The 15971-nt window shown below is 42.2% G+C and overlaps 1 long non-coding RNA gene across 3 annotated transcripts in view; it reads left to right on the forward strand.

Moving 5' to 3' along the window:
- LOC130597338 (uncharacterized) overlaps positions 1–13994 on the forward strand; it is a 70101-nt gene extending 56107 nt beyond the window's left edge. For all 3 annotated transcript variants that reach the window (XR_008971737.1, XR_008971735.1, XR_008971736.1), the window contains exons 2-4: positions 5249–5459; positions 11469–11603; positions 13695–13994. This is a non-coding gene — a long non-coding RNA (uncharacterized LOC130597338). The remainder of the gene's footprint in view (positions 1–5248; positions 5460–11468; positions 11604–13694) is intronic.
- Positions 13995–15971: the final 1977 nt, after the last annotated feature.

The raw sequence follows: 15971 nt of genomic DNA on the forward strand, positions 1-15971 counted from the left end.
GTTTGCTGAAAATCTGTCAAAATGAGATAAATTTAATGAGTATGGAGGGATGGCTGCAGTGCAGCCTCTATAAGTCCGTCGTGCTGGCCTCAAATGATTATAAATAGCCTATTGAATAACTTAAGTGTTAGCTTCTCTCTTTTGTGTTGTCATTCTCTATCTGGCAACAAAGATCCTGTATTTTGAATTCTAAAGCTATTGTTCTGTAGTCATCAATATTTATGGAGAAATGCGGTAGAGGAGGAAGGGAAAGGCTTACTGTTCATTCCTGTGGTTGCAAGGTAAGGTTCCATCCATATGTGATACTGAATACAAGGTCTGACCCTGCATCCCTCAGAGTCAATACCAACACTTTCACCAGTTCTGGAGGCACATGATTCAATCTGTAATGTTCCCTCTGAAAGCACAGTACCTAGTTCTGCAAGCAAACCGTTTGGAGCAGTCACCAGCCTTGCAGGGAGAGCTGTTGCACTGCTTTAAGGGATTACATGTAAACAGATTACTGGATTGCAGGAATAGGGAGAAAAACATCCACGGGCATTCCTAAACATTAGCTACCCATGTGGTAGCAGCAGCATCTTCCCTGGCTGATGCAGCATCTTCCCCAGCTGCTGAGACTTCCTAGGACATGGACAACACAACCACTCTGCCCCAGGTGCCATGTCCTCCTGGTGTTCTCTTTCAGAAGAAGCCCCTATTTGGTGTCTCTCTCCTCTTTGAATTCTTGGATAGGAAGCACCACTGCCTCAGTTTGAACCTTCAGACTTCTGTTCCAAATCCTAGTATTTCACCTACTTGAGATTTTGGTCAGGCAGATCTTCCTGATGGGAGCAGTGCCATGGGATATGTATCTTAACACTAGCAGAGGTTTAATGTCAAGTGTTTCCTCAGTAAAATGGAAACTCAGGAGTTTTATAATCTGTACTTTGTTCTGTTCAGTTGCTACCTTTAGGACAGCTTAAATCATCTCTCCGTGCCTTAGTTTCCCCTTTCAGCCTATCTCCGTTGCTGCTACAAAAAGGAAGCTCTGGGAAGTGTGGGTGCCTTTGAGTTGTCAGTGTGGGATGTGAAATGCAGAGACAGCGGTATAAGAGAGCTAATAACCTACATGTGATGGAGGATCTTTCATTTCCCATGCTCTGAGGAAAACCCTTTTTAGAGGCTGGGAAAGGGAGAAGGTTAAATGCACCTAATTACATTTGAGTCTAGTGGATGTACTTCAGAATGGGCCTCTCGTGTTAGCCTGGAAAAGTTGAAAAGGAGCCCATGGTTATTGTAAAATTCATTATCATTCTTCTGAAGTCACACTCATAAAAGAACAGCAAAGCAAACCCAGGCAATGAAATTACTCACAGATGAGGCAAACTACACCACATGTCAGCTGCACCTTGAGCCAGTGGGGTGCTGTCTGTGCTTTTCTCTCTGTGGTGTATTTGCTGATGCATTGCAGGACACCTTGTGCTTCCCACAGCAGAGACCCGGGAACCTTAGATGGGTGACTTGACACAACAGAAGCAACACTGTGCTGCCGTTTTCCTTTCAGCATCATTCCCTATGTCGCAGGTACATGCTCAGGCCCTCGCAGAGCTTGCACTTGCAGGGTAGATGTTTGAGGTCATCTTGTTCATAATTGATCACCTGATTTCGCATCTGCTGAGTACAGGAGGTGCAGGAGGTGATGGGAAAGCAATGTATGGCTGTTCTCAGCAGGGCACTGGCTCAGCTCTCCTCAAATGCATCCTCCCCCTGCGTTCAGTGCGGCACATACTCACGCATATTCCCTGACAGCATCGAGCCCGTGTCTGCTGAGTGCTTCAGTATGCTCCAGGTCATTTACACTCCCTAGAAAACAGGCAGTAAACCTTGCTGAGAGCCCCCTGAGCAGTTCTCTTGGCAGCAAGCAGACGTGGCTCCTGTAGGCACAGGGCAGATGGAAATTTCCCTTGGGACATCCCTGGAAAAGGGGAGATTCGAAACCAGGCCTGGCAGACAGTGTTGTGTGATTTTGTGTGTGTGATGGCTGTAGGCTGGAGGTAACACTGTCCTCAAGCATAATACTCTTAACAAGAACAAATTACATGAACCGACAGGGAGAAAAAGTTAATTACAGTGATTTTTGCCTCTGAGAGAGGAAACAATTTCTGCCCTAAATCCCCAGAAATAGGGTGATTTGTCATTTTAAAAGCTCAGTTTCTGTTCACTACTTACGTGACACCATCCCAACCATTACGCAGGCTGTTAAATGAAATGTGACATCTCAGGAGCTGTGTCATTAAAAGGTACAGAAAAACACTGCAATCCAGCCTGTACTACAGCAGTGTAGCTGCTTTAGCAATGGCAGGGATATTTTCCTATTTTCTTCTTTATCTTCTTTGCCCATATGGATAATAAACATAAAGAAAGCAAACTGCTGCCTTCTAATGCAAATGTATGGCTTCTAGAAACAACCAGAACAGTTCAGCACTACTATGGAGTACTAATAAAATACTTGTTAGTGGGGTTTGCTATTTCTGTACGTTATGTTGGAGTTGGGGTTTCCCTGCTCACAAAGAACTGATTGCACCACAGCTCAGCAGCTAAATTTGTATTTTATAGTCTGGATCAGCAAATCTTTTCAAGTTCATTGATTAAAGCTCAGCAAAAGTTATTCTGGGATGGCAAGGGAGGCAGTTCCGACCTCTCCCTGACTTTGCAGAGAAAGCGTAAAGAAACCCAAAGCTTTTGCATGACACAGCACTTGCTTTTGTAACTAACAGCACATGAGGATGGTGTTTGGCTGCCCAGGTAGGGCTGGGATAGTGGGCAGGGAGGACGCTGGGTCTGTTTGAGTACTGGGAGGCTATTTCTGGAGCACAGGCAGATGTGCCTCGCTGTGGTCTGCAGAAACAAGAGGCTCCAGGCACTGCACAGCGGGGGGTAACACGTCAGCCAGTGCTGAAAGGAGGCTCTCTGGCACTTGCAGCATATACTGTCCAGGTATCTCCTTCTCTTACCCTTCTTGTCCTCCCTCTCCTCTCCAGGGCAATTGCTTATGACTTGGCACACATCTCAACAGTGAGCCAGCAGCCTCTCATGCCAGGCTGCAGCTTCCAAGGGGGTTGGCAGATACTTGATGCCCATTTCCTCCGTTGCCCTTGCTACACCTCTGGGCAAAGGGAGCAGCAGCTCCCATATTCCCGAACAGTCATTGAGACCAACCTTCCCATAACTAAATACCAGAAGGAGAGACGGGGAGGGAAGTCTGCGTAGGCACCTAAGGAGATCTTCCTTTTGCTATTCCTCTTTTTGAAACCCCTGGTTAAAGAAATGAGGTAAAATAAAGTGACTTACTAAATCAGGCTCTGTTAGACTTCGTGGACAGTGTGGTTGCTTTGGTAAAAGAGAAATTGGAAAGCTCTTGCAGAAAGGCAGAACCTGTCTGAAATTCACAGGCGTCAAAAGCTGGTGCCGGTGGCCACAGAAGTGAGATTCAATGTCCCAAATTCAGCAGAAGTTGAGAATAATGATTCAAATAGGAGTTAGTGAAAATACTGATGCTAATTTTGTCTATAAGCTGGAGGAGTGGACAGAGACAAGAGGATGGAAGATTTTATGAAGACTGGAGATTCCTTTGTAGAGTGAAGCTGCTCTGTTCATCTCGTGCTGTGAGCAGAGACTCTAGACAACACCTATGGCAGAAGCTGTCTTTGTGATGTTCTCAGCCCAACTAGGATTTATAGTTGCTCTTGAAGTATTTGTCTTCCGGCTTCAACTGAGAGAAAATGCTTGCTGTGATTTAGGAGATCAACACAATTCATTCAGTTCACATAGGGGAGAAAGAAAAATCATGAAACATCACCTGCGATTAAATCAATGTGGTGACATTATGTTCTGCTCACAGACATTCCGCAATCAGGAGAAAAAGCTAACATCTTCAAATAGGTTCTTTGCTGTACAAGCAGCTTGGGGTTTTTCTTTCACCATGAGGTAAATCAGCGTGCTAAAAGTGAAACTACACATCAAAGCCTGAAAGTATCATTAAAGAAAACCCACACATGACACACATACACACGCACGCAGCCCCACCAGAAATACCCCCAAAAGTAATGGTAAATGTACTCTTACTGGTGTCCTTGTAGAACCCCCACTTTTAAATGATGGTAGGTGGTGGTACAGGCAGGTTTATATCATGAGCATTCTCTGTGTATGGTTGTTTGTCCTCATCTTCCTCAAAGAATGGTTATTTATCCTCATCTGTTAGCTCGTAAGAGTCCCCTTCCTTCCAGGTTGGTCCAGGAGCACAATTCACAGCTCCCTGGGATCAACCAGGAACTTGCTTTTCACTGTATTAGTGCCAGGAATGTTGTTTTCTGGAGAGGAGAGAAAGAAAAAGAAAAGGTGGAAGCATTTAATAAGATCAGTTCCCCTTGAAGGTATTTTAAGTTCTTCTTCCTGTAGTTAATGAGCAAGTAGACAGGAATCTAGAGATGAAGCTAGTTACCCAGTGCTGTTGAAAGCTGCATAAAAATGACTGTTTAACCCTGAAAGTAATTATATTGCATATAATTAACAGAAAATTCTCAACAATTTGTAGTAATGTTCACAGAAAAATTATTTTCCTTATTTGCTTATTTGACTTTAGTCAGATTTTACATGGCTGAAGCAGAATCGCATCTAATGAAATAACAACTTCAGGTCAGCGATTTCAACCTCACAGGTTCCCTCATCATCACCGGTGTATGGAACATGTGCACAGCCTTTGTGTAACACAGTATTTGTGATGAATGGGAACAAGAAAATTCACTGTGTGGATGCTTTTGAGTTGGAAAGAAATGCCAAGCTTCCATCCAAAACTGCCATTTATATCCATTGTTAAATATAGGGCCTCAAATCATGATACAGTTTAAGTCAATACGTAGAATTGGTAACTGGCTTCCAGTGTTTAACCTGTGGGAGAAGATCTTGCCTTCTCAGGTGTTTGCTATGCTGTTTTTAAACTTGGTAAGTGTATATTTTGTATCACTAATTTTGGAGGTTTAGAGCTATTTCTTATCATTTCCATCATGTCAGCTATGGAACTTGCTTGTGACAGAGTTCATCTGAAGGATGTTTGTATCTTATACCAGCTTGATCATGGATTTGGGTTACTCAACCGCCTCAACACGGAGCTTCTGGGTAAAATGCCCCTTTTACTGTGTGAGATGCTTCTATTGCAGTGGATTATCTGGCAAGACTCTATTTACTCAGCCCCAGTTCTTTCCATTAACAGTCCTGCCATCTACAAACCAGCTCACAGGAGATTGATTTGTGAGATGAGCTGTCGTGCACCGATAGACCTCTCTGATAAACCCTGATACTTGCTGTGTGATTCTGGAGAAGAGATGCAATGATCCATCAGAACCTGTCCCTCCCTGACCACTGAAGAACTGTTTCCCAGAAGATGGAGCTCTTTCCCCAAGACTGGTGATGATGGAGACCTTGTAAGTTCAGTATCATATAAAATGAGGGGATTTATATGGGTGTCAGTGAATTATTATTCTTAGCTGAAAGAAGAGAAAATGACATGTTGACCATAGATCTTTTATTATAAAAGAGAAGTTTAGGGTTTTTTCCTCAGTAAATGATACTTCTTAACTACAGCAATTTTACATGAAAGGAAATTCAGTTATTGAAGACTCCAGATGCCAAATCTTCTTTTTATTCTTTTGAAGCAACACATGACGCCTTGGCAGACTCAGGTATATAAAGCTTTGCAATTTTCTTTTGAGCTTATCACGTGATTAGAAAGATGGTGACTTGCCTTATTGCCAGCAGGCACTCCCTGCTTGCTGGAAGCAAATCCAGTAACTCCTCTGTGGGGTAGAGGGAGGGGTTTATTTCAGGCATGCTTTGGTTTCCACCTGGGAATGGTAAGAGTGAGAGGGATTTTAAATTTCCACATTGAAAACAAAGTGAAAAAGTAAGGAGCATAAAGACTGAAAGAAAAACATGGATTTTGATTCTTGCTGAAGTAAGGATGGTTTGTGGGAACTCACAACTCATGCAGAATGTGTTCCTTGGGTTTGGACTGGAGCAGCAGAGCCCTTCTGGTATCAGGTGCTGAAGGAAATAATAAGTACATGAACCTTTAAATAACTTATAATATGCTTGTGTGTCTTTAATGTCTGATCTTAATACCTTAAAAGCAATGTTAAGCCTCTCCCTCCTTCCCTTCCCTGCTCACCCCTAAATCTGGGGTAAGGCTCTTGACTCTTTTAAGCCTGGGCACATTGAGGAGCCCCTGTGGGAACTGGACAAAGCTGTTGTCAATAATGACACCAAGTGTCAGTGTATCAGCTTCCACTGTGGATGTTATGAAGGTTTTACTTCTGGTTGTGTTGCTGTAGATCAGTTACATTTTTTACTGCTCGCATGTGTGTTTCCTAAAGTGCAAAAAAGATTATGAAGAGAAGTTTTATGAGCACCGACGTGGTTGTCATGACTACCTGAGCCACTTTGCTGGTACTGTACAAGTCTTTCACTTTATCTTTCTAGCTTTTACACAAACAACATTTCTTTTTGCATGAGAGTTTGAAGAAACAGGGCTCAATAAATGTGAATAAGCCTGAATACGTATGTGTGTAGTATCCAGGTGAAGCTAATGCTTCCACCCAATCAGCATCTGTGCATTACGTGCCTTGGACTGTGTGAGAGGTAGGTCAAAGCTGTTCTCTGCTTATGGCTGAACTGACAAGATTCGAAGTCCTGGCAACCTGTACTACAAATGATCAAGTGAAGTAGGCTGCTCTGGCTTACTGTTAGGTGCAGGTATCCTTCATGAGGCTGTCAGCATTATAGACTTTGAATTTACTATCTCTTCAGCATCTGATTTTCTCACTGGATACAAAGCAGGTGGATCTGCCACTCTCTTTGCCCAGCTAGAATAAAAGAAGATGAAGGGACCAAGAGATGCTGTAAGTTTCCATGCACATCATTAAAATCAAAGATAAATTGTGAGCTGGTATCAACACATGAGTATTCCGTATTCTCTGAGGTCCAGACCTAAATAATCATTTCCATGTCTTTGACTTCAGTGTCAGGGTGACCCATAAGGACTATTAACTTGTCCGGAAGAGAGTTTTAGCTGCATTTGTTGTTGGAGAGGTTGCAAGTTTCTGAGGAGTAAAGAACCCTTCATCCTGACAAAACTAATACTCCGGTTATGGCAGGCTTCTGAGGTTGGGACAGTTGAGACACAAGAATGCTCTTTGTGAGGCACTTAGAAAAGCCTCCAGAGTAATTTTTTGTTTGCATTTTTTCCCCCTTTAAGGGAAGGTTTTGATAATGACAACTCATGGATCATGTGCAAGGCAACAACCAGAAGTAGGAGTACTGTGAGTCTAAATGTTAGCATATTCCCGATGTTTTATCTCAAGCAAGATGATGAACATAAGCCCTATAGGTAATCAAAATGAGAATAAGGAAACGTACAAAGTGTGTTTGAGGAAGAGATGTAACGTGCTCTGGGCACAGGGTCTCCAAAACAGTGAGAATCAGTTTAAGGTAAAGTTTAGTTGCTAGGAGATTGTAACCACGAAATAGAAATGCTGATTAGTTGACATACTTGAGAGATGATGAAAAAAGAGATCTCGGGGGCTGTGCTAGGTCAAAACCATAAAACACCAGTTCTTTTGGAAAAGCTGAATACAACAATATGCATCCAAACAGCAGTAAATCCAACCTAAGTGTACACGGTCACAGGCTCTGATTTAAAGTTTGATTGCAAGAAGAGAGCTGGAGTTAATAATTCAGATGACCCAGCAGTTAAATCATTTGAGGAGGAGGAGGAAGGTAGGAGAGGTTAAACCTATGCAGCTCTGTCATTTTCTTAGCAGTGAATCAGCTCAAACCTGTTGGAGAGTTGGGAGCTCAGGAGTTTGTAACCTGTGTGTACACAGCTTTGAGCTTTCCTTAAGGACCCAGGAACTTCTGAAGAGGATTGTTACAGTATAAAAAGCATTTGAAGTTCCAGATGGGCATCAAAGAGAAAAGCTTAGAAGGAAATCTGAAAGATTTCAGAAAAATCCAAAAGAAATCCAACTAACACGAGTAAGGACAGCATTTCAGAAGAGACAGGTCTGGTCATCAGGTGCTTTTAATGGCAACAGGAAAATAATAACTTGCCGAAAGGAAGCTGTCTGTTAAAAACCTCCTCTTTCCTGTTCCTCTGGAAGGGCTATCACAGTCCAAGTAAATACAATGCAGTTGCCCACCATGATGAGGTAGGTTTGCATTCCTCGTTGTCATTTTGCTCCTGACAAAGCTGGCAAATACCCGAGTAAGAGAAATGCCTCTGTAGCTGGTGGGGATAGGAAGGATGTTTCAGATAAAACCATTCACAAAGAAAGTTTCAAGTAAAATCATTTTTATGTGTTCATCTGCTTTTAAATCAGGTGAGAATGTGGAGTTGTGAAGGCTTTTGCAACTCTTACAGAACTGTAGACTGCTCAATAATGATGTTATAATAAAATCAATAATTTAGGCGAAGCATACTTAAAAATTGCAAGATGTAATTTAATTAAATTGCCAGTGGGGAAATGGCAAAGAAAAGAGTTGTGCTTGGTTAACCTAATTTTTGTTTCTTAGCACAAGGTTTATAATGACTTTAAGTAAGCAAGTTGTTTATTTTCATTAGCAGTAATTGACGAGTAAACATAATAGTAACAGATTTCCTTTTGGAAAACCCTACTGGTAAATCTCTGTAGTTAAGAGCTCTGTCCAAAAATGCCACGTGGAGTGATCTCAAACGTATCATCCCTGAGAATAGCCACCTTTAACATATGCATCTGTTACTAATTACAAACTCCAGGTCTATGTGGGTTGGTTCTTAACACTGTAGGCTGCAGAGATCCAAGTGTTATCTCTGAAGTGCACTCCCCAAGCTGTGCTTAGACAGCTTTATAACACCCCAGCAACTGGAGAAGGATTATGGATATAACTTGTGCTCTAAATTTGAAAGAAAAAGAGTATAGATCATCCTCCTTGCAAATATCTTTTACCTGTGCCTTGTGAGTCAGCAAGTGCCTGGAGGAAATATTTCTGCTCATAATACTCTGAATACAGGTACTAAGTGCTTAGATACACAAGTATGTCCAGAGCAGAGATATACAGTCAGCAGCTCTAGTGTCCTTTTTTTAATAAAGGAAATAATAATCCACTCTTTCTTTACATACAGTTTGAGAGTTGGCAGCCAGCATAGTTCAGCAGCAAAGGCAGATGCTTAGCATACCCCAAATTACTTGTTAGAGCTTAAATCCTCATCCGTGCTTAGACACAGTGTGAGCAGCAGCCAGCCTCCTGTCACCTGCCTCCACAGATGTATTGTACAGACACACTCAGAAGTAACACCCCTTAAATCCTGATTCAGAGCAGGCAGTGGTATCAGGGAAATCAATTTTTATTGGTATTTCTCATCTAATCTGTTTTGGGGGGGGATATTTATTGTGACTTTGGTTGCTCTGCAAGCAATGTAAAATTGGATCTGGATCTCTGTTTTCTACATCTGGGATAGCTGGAAATTGGAGTGTGTTAATCAAGAATCCAGTGGCTGCATGCAGGGCTTTTCCTCCTCAGACTGCTGGTGGCTTTGTGTACAGTGTTGTCATTCCATCACACCTGGCATGCACAGAAGGACTGTCAGGCAAGCAGTGTCTTGGCTTTTGGGTCTCTCTGACTCTCCTAATTTTGCTCCCCAGTGTTTGTCAGTAATGTGTGTGATGGTTGCTCTTGCTCTTCTGTTGATTCCACGTTAAAAATGAGCTGTCAGGCTTGCCTTCCTTGAAGAATATGTGTTAGAGGCTGGATACTACTAGGAACAGTTTGTCACTGGGTATTTGCTCATGTAAAAGACTGCTGCTAACTACCTCTTATTCAACTCCTGTAAATGCTAAATGAAGGTGCCATTTCACCTCCCTTGGAAGATCATACCATGTCCTCAGAGACCCAGAGGAATTTCTGAGATTGCTTTTAGAACTGGGAAAATCCATCCTGTTACAGACTCAGTAAAGAATGGCCAATTCTCTGCAGATCACAGAATCCCAGACTGGTTTGGGTAGGAAAGGACCTTAAAGCTCATCCATTTCCTACCCCTGCCACGGGCAGGGACACCTTTCACTAGAGCAGCTTGCTCCAAGCCCCTGTGTCCAACCTGGCCTTGAGCACTGCCAGGGATGGGGCAGCCACAGCTTCTCTGGGCACCCTGTGCCAGCGCCTCAGCACCTTCACAGGGAAGAACTTCTTCATTCTATCTAGCATAAATCTCCAGTGTTTAGGTTTGAACCCATTCCCCATTGTCCTGTTGCTACAGTCCCTGATGAAGAGTCCTCATGAGCAAACTAATTGGGTCTGGAACTGCTCAAAGCTGACGAATACTTGTCAAAGTCACCAAGCAGTGTTAGAAAACCATTTATAAGAATTAGAGGAATTTCTCACAAGCAGGTATAACAGTGCGTTTTAGAGAACATGCTCCGAGGAGCTCACTCCTAAGTAGGAGCTTAGCAGAAAGGCAGATCAAGGGGGCATGTAGAAATCACCCAGGAATCACAATGGACCGTTTCCTTCACTCTCAGTTCAGTTGGGTTTTGCCATGAGGAGACTACAGGAAAATAAATGTAATTATCACCTAAGAAAGGACGATGCCAATTGATCAGTCCATTGTGTTGCAGCAGTGTCTTCATTGCCCTGATACATGACAAAAATCATTTGGAATGAGAGTTTTCAGGGCATTACTGGTCATTTGCACGGTCACCAGATTAGTGATGTTTATGGAGCAGCCTCAACCTGCAACAAATAAGTGCATTTTCTCAGGATAAAGAAGCAAGCTGAGGATTACAAGGCCCCATGCTCTTTATCCCCAGACAGTTCTCATTTCAGCCTCTTCTTAAAGGCTCTGAATAAATAGCATATTGATTTCCCTTAAAACTGAAGAATGTGTTCACTGTTAAAGTATTTATACTGCTTTAAAAGGAGTAGGGATTATTTGGCTTCTAAGCCTTCCTGTATCAATATGAGAAGTTATCTATTCTGCCTAATTTGTCCATGATCTGAAAGATTTCAGGCAGGAATTACATAGGTATTTATACTTATTTAACCTGTTCCTACAGGGATTACTTCTCAGCTGCTAGCTGGAAGTGAAAACATGTTTGGAATCTACCTGTACATATCACTGCGTGCCAATACATATATGTAGATGTGGAGGAAGACTCTTTAACTTGGGGTCAGTTTAGGGGTTTGCTTAAGCTCTTTATCCTGCCTTACCTGCACTTTGAGCTGATTCTCTGCTAGTGATTCCTCTGAGATGAAAAGATACATCTGTGTGTGAAGGCATATCGTATATAGTCTCTCTATAGATCGCATTGTTACGTAGTATGTGGGTTTTTAATGCTAAACTCCCAACCTGTCCATATCATCTCGGTGCATTTAGACAGCTGGCACATAAACTCTCTTTTAAGTGCTCTGTTTCAGCAGAGTCATGAATGATATTCTCAGGAGCTGACCTGCAGCAAAATCTATCCTGGGAGAACAAACCAGATACGGATCATCTGCTGGGGATTAATGGATCAAAAATACCTGCTTTACTGGAAGAGGTAATTGAAGCACTTGCCACTTAGACTTTGCTTGACTTCTGAGTCATCTTTTTCTTAAAGCCATATTGCTGGTGGTCTGCCCCAAATCATGATTTGCCTAATCCAGAACAAAGTAGGATGTGGGGGAAAATGTAAGCATTGGAAGGCATCATTAAAAGGATTTATCCTGTGAGATACTTGGTCCTAAAATAGAGATGAGCATAATACATGCTAATACCTTGCTAGTGCTAGCATTTTGATTTTCAAAAGTTCTCTATACTTGAAACATTGCTGCCACATCTAGAGCTCAGTCCTTGCTTGTAAGCTGCTTAAATATTAAATGGTTATTGATTCCTTATCCTGGGGAACTCGAAAGTTTAAGCCAACTGAAAGCTCTGTATAAAAATCTCAGTCCTTGACAAAACTGAAAGTGATGGGGTTTGAAGAACAGCTTGAGGGGGAAGAGGAGGGGGAATGGACATTACTGCAACCAAGATATTGCTCAATTCTGAGCAAAACAGCCTGAAAATCACAGCCTGAAATGGTCTGTAGCTAGTTTGGGACCAAATGCTGGTCTCGCTTGCTGCAGCAGTAGAGGGGTTTGCTTTTAGAGGGTATTCATGCTAACAGAACTTGCTCTACAGAGCAGTAAACTTCTGGAGTTAGAAATAAGGTAGTTCCTAACTCAGTGAGTGGAGATACAGGATGTCACCTTCTCCTGTGGTTCAGGTTGTCTTTGTCAGTGACTCTTGTACCAGCTCCAGAGGGTTTCTAGGAAAGGTTATTCAGTATTAGATGCTTAGCTCTTGGAGATCTTCAGAGGAGGAACCAGGGACGTATGTTTTTCTGCAAATACAGAGTATTATTCCATCCAGCCAAAGCCCTTTGATCTGAAATGTGTATAACCTGCCAAGTGTATCTCAAAAGTCAACTGATATGTCACTTGTCTGTATGTGCAGTGGGTCAGAGTCCAACTCAGAGACCGTCTTTAGAGGGCTTTTCTTCTGTATTTTTCTCTCTGTAACATGTTTATTCCATAGCAGTAGATCAAAGTCCAACGTTTTAAGTTGTATCTGTGCAATAAACTCTGTTTTCTACATGACTTCAGTAGGGTCTGGGCTTGATCACTCTCTCCAGGCTGTATTTTTCCTTTATTTTAAAATAGTCAAACATTTTAAAAGGAGCAAGCTTCTGATTAAAAATTGATTTGCTTTAGTAAACAGCTCTTGCTGGGTGGTTACCTTGAGCCAATTCGTAGTAATATTCTTACACATGCAGGATGTGTTCTCGCTGTTTGGAGGTTGCTGTTACATCTCTTTAGCCACTTATATAATAAAGCTTGGTGAATGAGTATTGATTCCCTTACTTGGAATAACAGGAATGCAACCTAGTCGCCTCTCTGAATCACCAAGACATTCCTTGTGAGGATGGAATGTAAAATTGTATGGAGAAAACAGGAATTCTGTGGTGTCAAGGGTACCATAAGTGGCAGGCACCTGGCCAGGCCTTGCTCCCACCTGGTGAATGAGAAATAGGTTTAACATCATGGTTGCTAGATACAACAAGTAGTTGTTTCCCTCCATGTGCCTTTAACATCATGGTTGCTAGATACAACAAGTAGTTGTTTCCCTCCATGTGCCTAGTTTCTTGATTTATATTTCACTGTTACATTGACAACAAGGATTAATATTTCACAAGTGTCACTCAGAAGTTCAACTCTCATAGCATTCCCCTCCCTGTTTTGTTAAGCATGTCTACTCACACTCAGTCTTTTGGAAAGGGCTTATTTTTCTCTACGCAGCTCAGCAGGTCAGGAAATTAACCACTTGCACTCCTGTTATTCCAAGTAAGGGAATCAATACTCATTCACCAAGCTTTATTTTGTAAGTGGCTAAAGAGATGTAACATCAGCCTCCAAAGAGGGAGAACACATCCTGACTGTGTAAGAACACTAATACAAGCTGGCTCAAGGTAACCAAATGCGGTTATGTTTGAAGAGGAAGAAAGACAGAAGATTGTTCAGATTTTCTGAGCAATTCTTTTCTTTTCCTACCTGCATATCAGTTCCCTGCCTCGCTCTTAAATAGGCTAAACCCTCCTTTCTTTCAGCAGATAAACCCCAAAGCAGAACAAGATGTTATGCTGGACAGTTTACAGAAGCTACACTGTGCATAGTGAAAAGTCCTTTTGCAAAAGAGCACACTAGAGTGGGATCTTTCATTAAGGAATGCTGGCCAGCTTTTCCTGTCAACCTACTTTGTCCTCAGGATTTGGCTAGCTACAGGAAACTATTCTTGGGTCTACTTCTCCTGGAAAAGGTCACACAAATACTCAAAACATGTTATGCACAGCTTTTGCAGTGCATTTAAGACCTGATCAAACTGTACCAAGGAAATGAACTACTTTAAAAATAGATTAAATTAGTTTTGGAAATGTTTTATCTTAAAGTACTGCTGCTTACGCACACAGCTGAATTTTGAGAGAGATTTCTTCTTCTTTGCTAAGTGCACTTCTTTCATTCTTCATTACCTCACTAATGCAGAAGTGCAGCTTCAGTGTAGGTCCAATCTAATATCACCTGCAGTCTCCAGCATTTCTAAACCAGGTGTCCCTCCAACCAGCCTGTGAAGCTGTGTGACCCACCAGCTCTGGTTTCCACAAAATTAGGCTTCATGTGGTGCAGTAAAATAATGAGGGAACCACAGAGCTCACAGCTCAGTGTCTTTAACAGATTTACTAAATCTTGTCCAAAAACCCCTCTGTCAAACAACCCTTCTAGTTGCTGTTTGTGTGCAGTGGGCAGAGACAGAAAAATCAGAATTAATGTACAAGAAATTTGTGACTAAGCAATTCCATAGCCGTCATTCAGCAGTACTAACGATGTATTTCAGAGCTTTTATTCAGCAAGTCCTTGCATATCTTGAAATGTCATGCAGAAATGTGTGAAAGCATTAACCTGATGCTAATACAATGTTTCTTTTCTCATCCATGGTTATATCTAATCCAACATCTGTTTCAGTGTGGCGTTCCCCACCTGCTAGAGATGAGCCATGAATATCTGGTGCTTTTATTCCAGAGTGCGTTCAAAACACAAGTCAAACCCAATTTATTCAGTATTATTGTGGTGTTGATTTTGTGATACCAACAAACTCCACAGCAATTTACAATAAATGCAATGGCATGTGAACAAATCCTTATTCGAAAATAGAGGAGAAAATTGCAAACTAAGACCATGGTCAGGATAGGTCTTGCTGACATAGGAAATATGTATCTAAAAATAAATGTAGACAGTCTGGGGTATGAGACCTCACCTGGAGCATTGTGTGCAGTTCTGGCGTCCTCAGCATAAAAAGGACATGGAACTGTTGGAACAAGTCCAGAGGAGGCCATGAGGATGATCAGGGGCTGGAACACCTCCTGTATGGAGACAGGCTGAGAAAGTTGGGGCTGTTCAGCCTGGAGAAGAGAAGGCTGCGTGGAGACCTCAGAGCAGCTTCCAGTGTCTGAAGGGGGCTATAGGGATGCTGGGAAGGGACTCTTCATTAGGGACTGTAGTGATAGGACAAGGGGTAACGGGTTCAAACTTAAACAGGGGAAGTTTAGATTGGATATAAGGAGGAAATTCTTTCCTGTTAAGGTGGTGAGGCACTGGAATGGGTTGCCCAGGGAGGTTGTGAATGCTCCATCCCTGGCGGTGTTCAAGGCCAGGTTGGATGAAGCCTTGGGTGAGATGGTTTAGTGTGAGGTGTCCCTGCCCATGGCAGGGGGATTGGAACTGGATGATCTTAAGGTCCTTTCCAGCCCTAACTGTTCTGTGATTCTATGTTACCAAAGAGTGGATTAAGAGATATCTTAACGTCGCTATGGGAGCACCTTCCCAAGAGGGAGGTAACTCCTACTATAGTAATCCTGTGCCTAACAAGCAAGGGCCTACAAAGAAGCTGAAGTCAGAAGAGTTTTTCCCATGGTGAAACTGTATATTGTGTTGCAAGAAGATAGCTAATCGATGGCTGGAAATGTTTATCATGGGAATTCCTTGGCTGTTACTTGAGATGGAGGTGCAGGCATTGGAAGTTTGAGGGTTTTAATTTAACCATGCATATTTGAAGTAAATGTAAGAATTCTGCAGTCTCCCTCATCTGAAGTGCCAGTGTTGGTATTTATGTCACACATGCAGCTAGGCATAGAATAACTTCTTGTTTCTGTTTTCTTTCTTCATTATGACTATGACATGAAAGAAATTAGTTTTGGTCTTGAGAAGTCTGGTAAAATGTATTGCACCACCATACAGGAGCAGTGAAGTCTTTTGGGGCATCTTTATTGAGTGTGAGTTAGTGCTAGGAGGTCTCAGAGGTTTAAAAAAGTAAAGAACATCAGTTTGAAAACCCT

Source organism: Pezoporus wallicus, unplaced genomic scaffold (genome assembly GCF_028554395.1).
Source record: "Pezoporus wallicus isolate ANWC-B61680 ecotype Strahan unplaced genomic scaffold, APGP_CSIRO_Pwel_v1 contig_6714, whole genome shotgun sequence".
NCBI classification, from domain to species: domain Eukaryota; kingdom Metazoa; phylum Chordata; class Aves; order Psittaciformes; family Psittacidae; genus Pezoporus; species Pezoporus wallicus.